The following is a 15,422-nucleotide window of genomic DNA, read 5'->3' on the forward strand; positions in this document are numbered from 1 at the left end:
CCAGACTATCCTGTAGCCCCTTAATTTTAGCTGTCCCCTTAACTGTGACTCTGGGGCTGGAATACACAGCAGGATGATAAATCAGAAGAGACAAGGAGCCTTTAAAACTATATAGGCAGAGGGCAAAAGGAAAGTATGCTGAAAAATTCCCATTACATGATCCTTAATTGCTATTAAAACTATCTAATTTGCTAAACCCAGTTATGTATTTTTCAAGAAAGATACATGTGTTCATAGTTTTTCCTGTCTAACTATTAAGCAACATGGAGTTCTTTTTCACATTTTCTTGCTGATGTTATACTCTGGTCAATTTATTTAAAATTAGAATACAATGGGATTGATTTCAAAAATATCCATACTTGCCATGTTCTCAGCACTTTGAAAACATACAATGTATGCCTTTGTTGATCTGCAGTAAACCTTAATTTAAACATTTTTAAAAAAGAAATACACTGCTGATTTACTCAGTAATCCTTTGAATTGGGGATTTCTCTTAAATAAATCTAAAACTTCTGAGAAAAGGTGTAGGGATTAAGCAAAATACATAAATGTCATATATATATGATGCATATACAGGGACAACAGTGTGGTGACGGCCAGAGGGAATGGGGAGGTGGGCAGAGGGGGTGGGGGACCGGTGGGGACTGGAGGAGACTTGGCTTTGGGTAGTGAGTGCACCATGCACTTTGCAGACAATGTTTTGTTGAAACTCATGGGACTTTGTTAACCAATGTCGCCCTCATACACTCAAATTTTAAAAATCTAAAACTTCTGAGACTAGCTTAATTTGCCAATTTCAAAACATAACTATTGGTATTTTTTAGCTCATGAATTGTAGGCCAGATCTTATTAAATTTTTCCTAGTTTAAATGTTTTATATTTCCATAGTTGAACTATGTTTTCTCTGTGCTGAAATATTGGAAATAACTAGAAACAAGCATATCAAGGTAAAAGGTTGTCTTGTTTATTACTATTCATTTCTGTTATTGTAGGATGGTTAAAAGCACTGTCAGGTCAGAAGAAAAGCCCAAGAAAGAGGGGCTGGTTAGAGACGCTCTGGAGTGGAGGAATGGACCTTGTTACTCCTAATCTCAAGGACCGTGGCAAAAACTATGACAGTTTAAGATTGGTGACATAACTGTTGAGTAGGCCCAGGGAGTCGGTTAAGCTTTCCTGCTACTAACTCAATGTAGGCATGTGGCAAGTGAAAAAAGGAACTCTGGAAATGGTGTCCGACTGCCACAGATCCACCGAACTTTCCAGGGAACTGGAAATGAACCTGGACTGTGACCGTGTCCATTATCATAAGGATTAAATGTAGGAGATCAGGGGATGTTTATAAAACACAGACAGGGGTAAAGGAGGTTTTTGCCACTGTGACAGTTTTCCTTTATGGTATGTAATTAGTTTCTTAAAATATTTTTTTATTTTGTTCTTCTTGCTTATGTTTAAATGTTAACTTACATTTTTTACCCTTATGTATGTCATTAGTATTATAGCAATTGCCTATAAATAATATAACTATATAGAAAAGTAGCAAAGTAGGTTTATGATTAACACTTACCTTTTATATCCACAAGAAAACATTTTTACCTTATAAATTCACGTGGCAGTAGTCTTTATTTTTGCTTTCCTGAAAACTTTTGATTGATCACATTATGCCAAATCTCTAAACATTTTTTTTCCTTTTTTATAGTGAGATTTCTATTTCTATTCAAAAATACCTATTCTGTTACAGATGTGCTTCATTAAAGAGAATTGCTCTGGCCCTTTTATTTAGAGTGGAAAAAGATTTGCTTATTTATCTTTAGCATTCTTGAAGCAATTTCACATAAAACACTCAGTGATGATGGGCATGTCAATATTCAAGTGAAGCAAAATAATTTGTTTTTCCTGGTTTATTTGGAAATTGTTCATGGCTCCAAAGAATTTGATTCAGTCTTATTTGAGGAAAAATACTTCTGTGTTTATGTGCCTTGCATAAACCAAAGGATAAAGGCCAACTTCACAAAGAAGTAAAATGTGAACTCTTTAAAATGCTGGTGTTATACCAGAGACATTGAAATTAAGAACAATCTAACAATAGCCAGAGGGGAGTGAGGAGCAGACAATGGGGAGAAGGGTTTTCAGGAACGACTATAAAGGACACATGGACAAAACCAAGGGGGAGGGTGGAAGCAAGGAAGGGAGGTGGGCTTGGCTGGGGTGGGGTGAGTGGTGGGGGCAAAATGCAGACAACTGTAATTGAACAACAATGAATTACAAAAATAAGTAAATAAAGTACAAAACATGCAATTGTTATGATAATACAGGTAGAAAGGGGGGACTCAGTGCTCCGACATCTCCCCCCTCCTGATCTGAGATCCGTGGCTGCCGATCCCATTGCCCTGGTCCCATGGGAAACTGGGGTAGGGAGCCTGGGCAGGCCCTCTGTCAGGACCAGCAGAGCACATGGAATCCGGCAGGGAACAGCCAACCACTAGCACAAATGGGTCAATTGGCAGATTAGACAAAATTTCAACGTTAATTAGGGATTTAGAGTTAGGTCTGAATAAGTTACCTAGTAGCCCAGAGAGACAAGGATCTGAAAAATAGGAAAGATTAATTGACATGAAGATTGGAATGGGCAAGCGTTTTATATTTCTAATGAGCACTCTAGAACAAAAAGTACAAAAATAGGGGATGGTGGGGAATATTAAAGAAGATATCATTAAAAGTAACCATTACTCAGTAATAATAGAAAGCACATACATAGCGTTTACTATGTGCCAGGTACTGTTAACAGCACTTGACCTTTTTAAGCCAATTTAATCCATATTAAAAACCTTATGAGTTGGTAGAACATGAATCCATAGATAAAAGAAACATAATATTTATCAAACAGTATAAATAAAATAAAAAAATTGATATTCAGCCATCTTGTACTTGAATTGTAAAATGCTAAACTAAAAAAAAAAGAATAGAACATACTTGGCTGGTGTGACTCAGTGGAATGAGCACAGGCCTACACACTGAAGGATCACCAGTTCAATTCCCAGTCAGGGCACATGCCTAGATTGCAGGCCAGGTAGCCAGTGGGGGGTGCATGTGAGGCAACTACACATTGATGTTTCTCTCCTTTTTCTCCCTCCCTTATCTTCTGTCTAAAAATAAATACAAAAAATCTTTTTTAAAAACCATCTAAATCATAGATTTCTGAATTTAAGAAAAAATATTGTGACTTGTATAATCATATTCCCTTGATAGTATTTTTGGTTTGTGTGTGTATTGCCTTTTAAGGCACAGAAACACATATAGTCAACAAAAATTTATTTTTAGCTTATAGTGATGGTGAGGGAGAATTTAATTGAAACATTAAAAAATAAAATAATGTGTCATTGGTCACATTAATTGTATTAATTATATTTTTTAAAAAGAAATTGAGCTATACATTAAATTTAAGAGGTACACATGAAACCTAAGAAGCCAGAAAAAAAAATGAAAGTATAGTAAAAAAAGACCGACCATTGTCAAGATCCAGTTCCTCCTGGACTGTTGGACTGAGGGACTCAGTTCTTCCTGGTAGTTGTCCGGACGCCTCCCTCAATTCTTTGCTGTATATATAGACCTTTTCTGGGTAATCTGACAGGATGGCATCTGGCTTTCTTCAGAGCAAGGAGAGTGAAAGGAGAGTGAAAACAGAGAGAGAGAGAAGTTAGTAATTTTATAACCTAGACTCAGAAGTGATAGTCATTACCTCTATCATATTCTGTTTGTTAGAAGTGAATCGCTAAATCCAGCCCCCTCTCCAAACAAGGGGGTTCCATGAGGGTATGAGTAACAGAAAGAGGTGGTCACAGGGAACCATGTTAGCGGTTGCCCGGCACAGGCAATAAACACAAAATACAGGACAGGGGTTTGAGGTGAGGAGAAGCAGGATTAGAAGAGGAGCTAGAAGTAGGCACAACCCTGTGGGCATTGGCATATTTCTGAGTTAGATGATTGAATTGTGGGTGTTAATGGTATGCTTTTTAACTTTAAAGTCTTGGTACTATTTTTTGTTTGTATAAAATATCATATTTTTTTTAATAAAAGATAGTGGTCATCTTCTGCAACAAATCTTTACCCATTCAAAACTGACCCGCAATAACTATAATTTCTACTCAAAACCATTGCATTTTATCTGATTTATGAATTTTGGGGAAGGTCATGTCATCCCTGCATACCTTGGATTGGATATATAAAATGAATGCTATGTTTTACTTCTATCTTAAAGTGTTCATTGATTCATTTTAAAGTGTTATTAATTCCATTCTTTAAAGTTTCCAAAATTTTCATATGAAAGGCACTCTACAAGCCTATAAGAAGAAAAATTATTTTGTGGTATATTTGCTTTCAAAATTAAAGCAAATGTGAGACTTGTGTTTCATTATTCAATAAACTCAGCTCTTTGCTGTAAATGTGACCCTTAAATATTGGAATTAATGCAAACAAAAGAATTTGGTTTCATCATTTTAATATGCAGAATATTTCTCTCCTGTCTATCCCCTTGCCTAGTATTATCAGAAATATAGTTTGATAACATGAATCAAGCTAATAACATTAGCCTATGATTGATTACCTATTCAGTTTGGCCTCATATAAAAATTCTGAGCAATTAATTTTAAACTGATGATAACACTCACGGGACTCTAAACCATCCTCACTCATTCAAGTACAATGCTTTCCAACTTAAATACGTATGCAGTGTAATAAGTAAGCAAACTCTTTTACTCTGAAAACTGTATAAGTTTCACAGCTAAAATTTTATACAAATAGCATTAATTTTTAATTAATTTTTATTACCCCTTTTCAGTTAAGAAAAACTATTCAGTGGTTCTTTGATTTTCAACTCATTGTCTTGTGTGAGTTTTTAATTGGTAGTTTAAAAAGCTTCATTGTTGGAGGCAAATCGGAGATTTTGCAAAAACATAAATTACAAAAATAATTTAAGATCACTATAAAATTTTAACCAGTACAAATATATATGAAGTAATAAATAAAATATATCAAAATTGCCTCTCAACTCCTAATCCCACCCCTCTGGGGTAACTAATTTTAAAAATTTGATATCTGCCTTTTTAGAAATGTTTTGTTACATATGCAAACACATACATATTTTAAAATGAGAGAGTACTGTAATTATGGTCTGGAAATTCTACATGAATTGCTGTTTTATTTACTGTATAGAAACTCCATAGCTGGATATGTAATTAACTACTTTTCTGTTGATGTCATTTAAATATTTTATGTATGTATTAATTTTTAGTTTTTAGTGTTAAAATGATGCCACAATAAACTCTTTTGGCAGTGAAATTATTATTCTAATAATTAAAATAAATTACTAGAAGAATAACATATCAGAGGATATTATTTAAAATTTTACTGTCCTCTCTCAAATTGCTGTCTCTCAAAATTTCCACTGACAGCTCCCATTTCATAGCACTGCTCCTAACAGTGGGTGGAATAAAGCTTTAAATTTGGGCCTTAATAAAAGATTACAAATCTTGATTTTAATTTTTATTTATTAATTCAATTATTATTACTTATTTGCTAAAGTATTCATAATAGTATGCCAATTTTAGCTGAAATGAACAGCTTAAAAATAAAGTTAGTTTTAAATATTTTATCTATTTGAGCATAAAACCATAATATGGTAATGTAAGAGTGTTTATGTTTTTCTGACAGTTTTGTACGTGTAATAAAGAATTTGCTTTTTAAAAAAATAATGAGCAGCAATCATCTTAATTAATTGCAGTGAGGCTTTTACAAAGAGCTTAGGGCTTAATTAGTTAAATCTCATATGTAATATTTTCAACATGAGTATTCCATCAGAAGTTACAAACTGATTATTCATTTTGGTGTCAACCATGCTTGTCATTTTAGTATTCCCTGTCCTCTGAGGATTGGGGAACCTGGTGATACTTCCTTTGTGGCAAGCTGCCTCAGCAGTGCGTAGTAATAATGTGTGTGGCCAGGAAGAGCCTGTAATCTGTCTGCTTACAGGAGTCTGTAAAGGATTCTGTTTTAGCAGAAACGCAATATTTACCCACTGGGAAGGCTATCATGGTGTTTAAACAGTTAGAATAGGAATCTTCTCTTAATAGTTTCACAGTCATTGGAAGGTTAGGTCATGTAAGCAGAGCTGATAGGTAGTACTTTGTCTGGCATCTTTGTTTTCTTATTTTAGGAGACAAAAAACCATCAATTTATATTTTGTCAGCCTCCTCCTTTTTGATGTGGATCTAAGATTGGAAGCTTTTTCAAATATATTGTGCGTCAGGACTTTATCATTAACTATGAGCTTCCTTCTGTCCACTCCAGCTCGTTGCCTTTCTTGATTCAACAACATGGCTCTGGAAAAATCCCTCTGCAGAACCAAGAACACAGCCATATGCCAACCCTTAACATGAGTGATTCAGGTTTTATGTTCTGGTAATGCAAATTTTAATTTCTACAGCTATTTCTTCTTTGGAGGGGAGAAGAAGAAAACAGAAACTTTTTTTCAAAACATTTGTCTGACTCATATGAGACCTGATGAATTTTCTCTGAATGCACCCTCCTTTTTCACCAAGCTCTGCTCCTGCCTGGTAATTTTTCCTAGATTGAACCATTATACTCTCTGTCTAGACCATCATGTAGGAGTTGAGGTTATCAGACTACACATATTATCTCCAATGCTTTGTTTATTTCACTTGTAATGCTCTGGCAGGGTATGCTTATTACCTGGATTCTTTGACATGCAGAGATAGCTTCCAGGTCAACTCCAAAGGAAGAATTAACTATTATTACAAGAAGGGGTTAAAAAATGTTGTCCATTTCCACAGTGCTCAGAAATGGTCAATCATCAACTAGAAACCACCAGCAGAGAACATGATGTGGCAAAGAGCAGTGAGAGTAGGAGGATGAGCCACCCAACAGCTACCATCTGTGTTAATAGAGGAGGCACCATCAAAGCCTTCCTCAGAAATAAAGGACAGGGCTTTGTGCCTGAAAACACAGCCTGGGGCCATGGAGAATTTCCCAATCAGAGCCCTTAGCCTGAGAGGAGCATCTCAGCTCAAGCAGCTGTGACTCAAAGAAGGGAATGCAATGAAGATCCTGAGATCCTAGACTGAGAGAATACAAACTAGACCATACGAGTATCTCTTGGCTACACTAGCAAGGATAACCATCAATTCCTTGATGAGAAGACTGAGGCTGGATAACAGAATTCACTCTGTATAAGTGGGCTCTATATCTATATTTATATCTATATCTTTATGTATATCTATATCATCTATATCTATTTATCTAGCTATCTACATTGAAATAAGCCAGTTGGTGAAAGACAAATAACATATGATCTCACTTACAAGAGGATCTAATGAATAAAACAAACTAATGAGCAGAACAGAACGAGAGGCATAGAATCAGGGACTACATTGGCAGCATTATCCTTGACAAATACTTTTTCCTCTCAGGGTGCACTATCTATTCACTTATGATTATTTGTCAATGACAAGAAAAAAGTTATAATTTTGAAATGTTTTAAAGAATTGGCTGTTTTAATTGCTAGAATTTTCTGAGTTCAACGCACACATGAAAATCAAAATGTTTCTGCTTACCCTGATACCACTGACAACAATTTTAATCTCCTATAGATTGAATAAGTCACCACATCTTCAAATACAAATCCTTTACTCGGGCAATGGGGTTGTTAACCGCACTCTGCCAAGTCCCTATAATTATTGATCAGTCAGTGGGTGTAACAAAGACTTCTAGACTCACAGAAAATACTCATGTTGTCTTAATACATTATTTTGTTTTTTTTTAATGTCATGTTTGCATTAAACATTTAATATATTCTCTTGCCGCAGTGATGATTTTGCATTTCTGGCCCATTGCCTGACAGCTGAGGATCTAGCACCATCTGCAGGCAAAAATCTGCTAATTTTATTTGGCAGTGGAAACAATGTCACAAAAGCGTTACAACTGAGGTTAATATTGATTCCATGTGATGGAGAAGCCTGTCCTTACAATAAAAATAAAAATTGAAATGCTATCTAGTTTGTCTTCCTTTTCTTTTATTCTCTCGGAGAGTCCACAGTGGCTATTTTAGGAGCACCAGGACATGACCTGGTGTTCACCGGGCTACCCAGCCCTGGCAGGCAGGGCCACCTTTCCCATCAGGCACTGAGGGCAGGCACAGGATCTAGGGGTCACGATACTTTCAAAGGTTCATGAAAGCACTTTAATTTCTTTTGCATTCAGAAAAAAAGACTTTTAGGTCAAAGAAAATATTTGAATATACTACAAGAGTATATCAAGCCAGCTTGTAGATGTCCTTTTGAATGATTTAAGTGAAGGGAGCGGCCTGGAAGACAGAAGTGCCTGGGCCCACAGAGGTCTTCCTGGCAGGCTGAGTGCTCAGTGCTGAAGGCCCAGGCAGAGTCAGGAGACATGATCGACTTAGTCCTTGTAAACCACTTACAGCAGAGCTTGGCACATACGCCGCTAGAGAATTTGCCATTCTGTGCCAGCTGCTTTTAGCCTTTTTAATCTGGTTCTTACGCACAGTATGCCAGAGTTTACTTAAAACTTATGTTCACTTATTTCATCTTGTTCAATCAATTCTTTTGAAAAATATTTTTATTAGGGAACAAGAAACACCAATACACAGTAATCATTGAAAACTTAAAACCCAAATAAGGGAATCTGTCATCATTTCTTAGGGCAGCATCACTGATTGAATTTTAGCAAGAACGACTAATGAAACTCGTATATTGGACAATTGTAAGATGACATTCATCATGAAAAATAATTTACAATAATCTCACTTTAAGTGAAAAACTACCCAGTAATTCTATGAAATAAGTGTTACTTATCTCTTTCTTACAAATGAGGGAATAAATACAGAGGGAGGTGAAACTATGTGCAAGTCCATGCGTAATTTTTTCTGTCAACCCATAACAAGGATTGAAAAGATAGGGGACAAGAGATACTAAATAACATCCCCTTATCAAGTGGTCGAGAGCCATTGAAAGCCACTGAAAATTCTTGGCTTTCTTAAAAAATATATGTGATATTATGGCATTGAAATAAATAATAGTCCCCTGTGTCAGACAGATGTACATTCAAATAAAACCACTGCAATATGTAAGCATCAGGATATTAAATAATTATACTGTTCTCGCCTCTAGTATTTTCATTTGCAAAGTGGAGATGAATCTTTTTATTTCTCAACAGTGTTGTGAGATTTAAATAATATTAGTTAAAATCCCTAGTATTGTGCTCAATACATTTTAGGTTTTTTCTCTCCAATTAGCTTTATAATTCAACAATCACATAACTGACCTATTTCCAATGAAGAAAAACATTCTGATTCTCACCGTATGCTACCGAGGGATTTATGAAAATAAAGTGGATGTTAACTGGCTGTGGCATCATATCTAGTCCAGTCCTTTGACAGATGTGCTTATTCACACAAGTTTTACTTCATCTGCCTTAAATTTTAAGAACCCCCAAAACTAAAAACCTCCCTGGGTAACCATAGTCTGACTAAAATGACCATACTTTTGCAAGAATCAGGGCCCATTGTGGCCTTATTATTTAACTCAGTTATTTCAGCATCACAAAAGTCAAGCTCTGGAACTATGGCATCCTGAGAACTCCCTGGGTTCAGACTTGTCACATGCCCAACTCGGAACGTGAACTTCTCCACAACCCAACGCATAGGCAGCTTCACCCCCCGTTTTACTCTGTTGGCCCTGATGGCCCAGAGGACAGGCTCAAGTTTAACCAATCCACTGACTGGTCATGACCTTCTGAGATTGTTCTCATTTAAGACTGGTGAACTAAACAACATGTTTAATAGACAATGAATGGCTGCTATCAGAACTGAAAAGTGACCATATGGATCTGGCGGCCACATCAAAACCTGAGGAACATCAATAAAGTATGGCAGTAGATGAAGAGAACTAGAGATTTCCAGGGAAGCAAAGAAAAGAGAATGTACACAGCTCCAGAAAAAGAGTACGTTCCCTTTCTTGATTGCTTTCCGGTTCCCATTGAGCCCAGCTTCACACCATGCCCTTGAGTTCTGTGAGCTTTCTCTACATCCTTTTAATAAACCAGTGATCTCATTGAGCTGAATCAAAGTTAAACCTCAACTTGATGATTTCCACCTGAGAGAAGAAAGGCAGTTTCCACCAAAATATGACTTAGTTTTAGGCTAGAGAATGAAAATGAAGAGCAGTTATGCCCTCTTCAGAGCCAACAGCAGGTAGCATTGCAGGTAGCACTCGTCCAGGTGCCCTCCAGATCACTCCAGGCCACTGAGAACGTAATGACTGGGGGATTACAGTGTCACCGATCTTGTCCAATTTTTTTGAAACCTGTGAAGAATTATAGGAGGATGTCTTAGTGCAGCAAACTGAAAACGGGCAAAAAAAAATCTGACAAGAACTCATCCACAAGAACAGTGTTTTATACCCCATTTTCAGGAATTAAAGGCTGAATTTTATTTAAAACATGGAATGTATCTAGGAACAGCTGTGTTTTACTGCTCTTTTCAAACATACCATTTCATTCACTCATCCGATGAAGAAAATGCTTTTGAGATCTTTATGCAATTTTAAGACAGACATTAAAAAAGAAAGTAAGTAGATACTTTCAGTATCATTTGCAAACAGTGATGGTGAAAACAGCAGCAGCAATGCTTTCAACATCTATGTATAAGATTTAATTAACACGTTCCACTTAGATCACCTGTGTTGCTTTCTGTGAACAAATGGCTCTTCCTCTTCTTTTTACAAAAAAAAAGAATCTTAAAACTTTACCTATTATTTATTTTTTTCTTCTTATTTATAGTTTGTAAGATTGTAGATACACAATACAGTGTTTCTCCTTTTAGGTTTTCCATTTTCAATGTGTTTTTTCACTTATTAACATGTTTAATATTTAGGCTGTTTCATCTCATTTTAGAAGTAAATGGCATGTATATCATAAAAAATAAATTATTAAGTGGCATAAAAGAAAGCAAAATATTACATTAATTTGATTAATAAATATATATGGCTTAAACATTAGCCAATAAACACTTTAAATACAATTACATAGTTATAATGGTGTTTACAAAATGGGTATATTTTGTATAATATGTATATGTTTCCATTATGGGCTCCAAATATCCCCAAATAGTTCTAACCTAAAATTTAAAATTTTATCATGCATGTTGGAATTTGGACAAGTTTTATAATTTGTAAATGTAAAATATAAAATGCATTTAGCCCTGGTCAGTGTGGCTCATCCCATCACCGAAAGTTGCAGGTTCAATTCCTGGTTGGAGCACATGCCTGGGTTGTAGGATGATCCCCAGTCTAGACACGTGCGATCCCAGCTCCCACACGGACAATCCACATCCGGGTGCCCACCACCTGTCTGGGAGCCCGCGTGAGGCAGCCAGTCCATGCTTCTCTCCCGCATCAACAGTTCTCTCTCTCCCTCTCTCCCTTCCTCTCTCTCTAAAAGCAGTGAAAGAAATATCCTTGGGTGAAGATAAACAAAATACTTTTATAATTCTATGAAAAAGATTCTGATACTTTAATATCTTAGAATAAAGGCTATTAGGCATATTTAAAAGTTCAGGGAAATGCTGTATTTTAAATAGAGGGTCAAAGAAAGAATAAGAATATTTGATAACGCAAATATTTCATGTAAATGTTAATAGAAATAAACACAAAGTAGCCAAGCATACTAAACAATGTCCGTGACCTGAATTTTTTTGGAGAATTATTTATAAGGTTAACATTGAATGTTAAATATTTTCAAGTACTTTTGCTTAAATTCTCAAACACTCATTATCTTCAAAGCATTTTTCCAAATAGTTTTGGGAAAAAAACTATTTAAGGTAACAGAGGTACACTATCACCAGAAATAAGAAAAAAAATTAAATTTTTCTGCATAAATTTATTAAATTACTTGCTTTTCTAAACTCATATTTCTAAAACATTACTTTCATTTACATGAGTCATTAAATTTCATAAGGAGTACTTTTATATAAAATCTATAAACCATAGCAGTTCTTCATTACCAGCACACAAAGGTCCATTAAATCTATTATAAATGGATAGTCTACTGATTAATATTTTAATTGTAGCTTGGGGTTTGTGGTGTGCATCTAGAAAATATTTATGAAAGACTTATGTACTGGTTTAGACATTGTGGAATGAATCCCCAAGCGATTATAACTTTTTAATCATAAAAAGTATATGTTGAAAATCAATTAAATAAGAGTACTAATAAAATTGCTATAGTGCATACCAAGTAAAGGTGGCAAAGAGATAGATATAGAAATTTATATCTAGCCCTGACAGTGTAGGTGAATTGGTTGGACAATGTCCCAAAAAGCGAAAGGTCACTGGTTTGATACCCAGTCAGGGCAAATACCTAGGTAGTGGGTTCAGTCCCTGGTGGGGGCCTGTATGGGAGGCAACCGATTGTTGTTTCTCTCACATCAGTGTTTCCCTCCCTCTCTTTCTTTCTACCTTCTCTCTCTAAAAATAATAAATTTCAAAAAATTATATCTATTTCCATAGAAGAAATTTCAGTTCCAATTATTAACTTAAAAAATTTTATCTATAGTACTTTTTCTTTCTAGCATTTGCACTTTTACAAAACTTAAAATTTTAAGTATACACTAATTGTTAAATGTTTATTTTGCATTTATATTTCTATATTTTTGGTAACAAAAAGAAAACATTGTGAAACATATTATCTCAAATAATTCTTTAAAACTACCTTTTTGCCAATATCAAATGGTAAATTAAAATCTTATTAATTCTGACATTTCATGCCATTAATTAAAAGATTCTTATTAGAGTTAGCAATAATTTTATTCTAATAATGTCTTACTTTAGCTTATAATTTCAGCGTAACTTTTAGGAATGTTTACTCTTTCTGCAAAAACAAAATAAGTTTTGTAAAGTCACATGATTTAAAATAAATATGTCCAAATTAAAATAAAAGTTTCTTTGGACAACAAATGAAAAATTTGAAGTCAAATGTGAGGTAGTAATGAAAATATTTATAACTCTAATCTGTAATTATTTGTATCTCTGAGACCAATCTTTCAATTATGCATATCTTCCCTGTTGTTAGTACCCACTCTCCTAACAATTTATATAGTTTATTTTTGCTTTTATTAAGCATACACTTTTCTTTTGATATTTTAGGATTTGATTTTGTGATATTTTTCTTGTTTTTACACCAAAATAGATCAAGATTCTAAGAGAATTAAAAGAAGAAGCAGATATATTTATATTATTTTGACACAAACACAATTACAAAGTCTTTTTCTTTTAATTGCATTTATTGCAGTGACATTTGTGAATTAAATTACATGGGTTTTAGGTATACAATTCTATAATGCATCATCTGTACATTGTATTGTGTGTTCACCACCCCAAGTCTCATCTCCTTCTGTTACCATTTATCCCACTTTACTCTCTCCTACCCCCTCCCCCTTTCCTCTACTAACCACCATATTGTTGTCTATGAGGTTTTTTGTTTTTGTTTTGCTTAATCCCTTCATCTACTTTACCTCAACCCCACAAGTCTTTTAAAAAAAAATTTCATGATTTCTTCTCCCTTTTCCAGATGGTGCAGTTAAGGGTGGTAGAAAGATTAGAGGAAAAAAACAGACAACACTAAATGTGGCATTTTTATTGGTGAAAAGTGATGGCTTTTCTCAGGAATGTGGTCCAAAGCAATAGGATGCAGAACATTTAGTGTCTATTTTGTCAGCTCACTGTTGTGCCCTTGACATCACTGTTACTTCCTTCCTAGTCTGGGAACTCAATTTTCCAGAATCCCCTTCTCTGTGACATTCTAGGTTAAGAGTTTGCCACTGAGAAAAGCTTTCAGGAGAGTTAGACAATAGAAATGCATAGGAAGCCATTTTGATCAGAGGTATGTGTTGCCACATACTTGGGTGAGTGGAAGACTCACAGTGATTTTTCATCGAATCGTGGATCATGACCCTCATTACCCAAGGCAGCCCGTGACAATATTTGAAGATTCTCAGGTATTGCAGCAGCTTCAGGAAAGCTTCTGAGCAGCACCAACATCTTCAATATCAACCTCTTTGACCTTCAGCAGCTGCTTTTCTGGCCTTTAACCCCCCTTGCACCTACACCCTCCCTCCGCACTCCCAGGTTTTCCAAAAGTCCTGCAAATTAATAATTCTACATTAAACACTTTTTATCTGAAGACATAGAATGGCATCTGTTTTGCTGACTGATCCCTGATGACAAAGACACTGTCATGGTTAGGACAGGGGCAATAATCAGTTTACTAAATATTGTGAATGTCTCGACTATTGGCTACATCCTCTCAATATGAGAACATCAAATCACAATGCAAAGTCAATTTTAGATTGCTGGGATTTCTTCTTTGTTTTTCTCTAACAATGACAGCTAAGACCATCTATATTTTATTAGTTTTTTTAGTCCTTAAAATAGTATTTTAAGTGACGTTCAAATAGACTTCAAGCAGCTATCTTCAACATTTTCTAAGGAAAAATTTCTGTTCCTAAGGTATAAGCTTGTAATTCATACACTTGATATTATTCAGTGGCCTTTTACCTGTAGGAGGGAGAGGGAGATCAGAGTTCAGTGAATATTAGAAAGCTGTTCAACCATTACTCATATGCTGCCTCCTTCCTCTGACGTGATCCAGGAAGCTCTGCAGGTTCTGTGTTTGCTGCTGGAGACCAAGCACTGCTTTCATAAAGTTCAGATGTAATCCAGATTGTATTCACAGATCGAAGCAGTAGTGAGCCATGGGGTTTGAATACTACATGACCCCATTTGGCAAAAGGTTACATTCATGAAACCTCCATGCTCGATAAGACTGAATAATTTTATCTCTTGATATACTCTGGGAAAAACCATTGATATGCACAATGCATTACAACGTGTCTCTCAAGTCTCTCTTCTCATTCTCTTCTTTCTCCACTTCTCACTATCCCTCCACGTATGGAATAACTAATGACAAACTTACACGGTGTTTTTTACATACCAGACACTGCTCTAGGTAGGCACTTCGCATATACTGCATTAACAGTTAACCCTTATAATGATGCCATGATTAGGTTTTATTACTATTAGTACCATATTACAGATGAGAAGACTGAGGCTCAGAGGGGTCCAATATCTCTTTACAAAGAGAAAAGTGGCAGGGACAATGCTAAGTGCACTGGGCAACTAGGCAGCTGGTTATGAGCCTCAAAGCTGGTTGTCGGCCCACTCTCTTCAGGATCTCTTTCCTCTTGCCCACTTCCCCTTTCTCTGTGTCATTTTTTCTAGCCAGTAATGCTGTCATTTTCATTGAAAGATTCTAACAATCCAATCAGTATCCCGTTT

Source organism: Artibeus jamaicensis, unplaced genomic scaffold (assembly GCF_021234435.1).
Source record: "Artibeus jamaicensis isolate MK-2021 breed Jamaican fruit bat unplaced genomic scaffold, CSHL_Jam_final contig_923, whole genome shotgun sequence".
In the NCBI taxonomy this organism is placed as follows: Eukaryota; Metazoa; Chordata; class Mammalia; order Chiroptera; family Phyllostomidae; genus Artibeus; species Artibeus jamaicensis.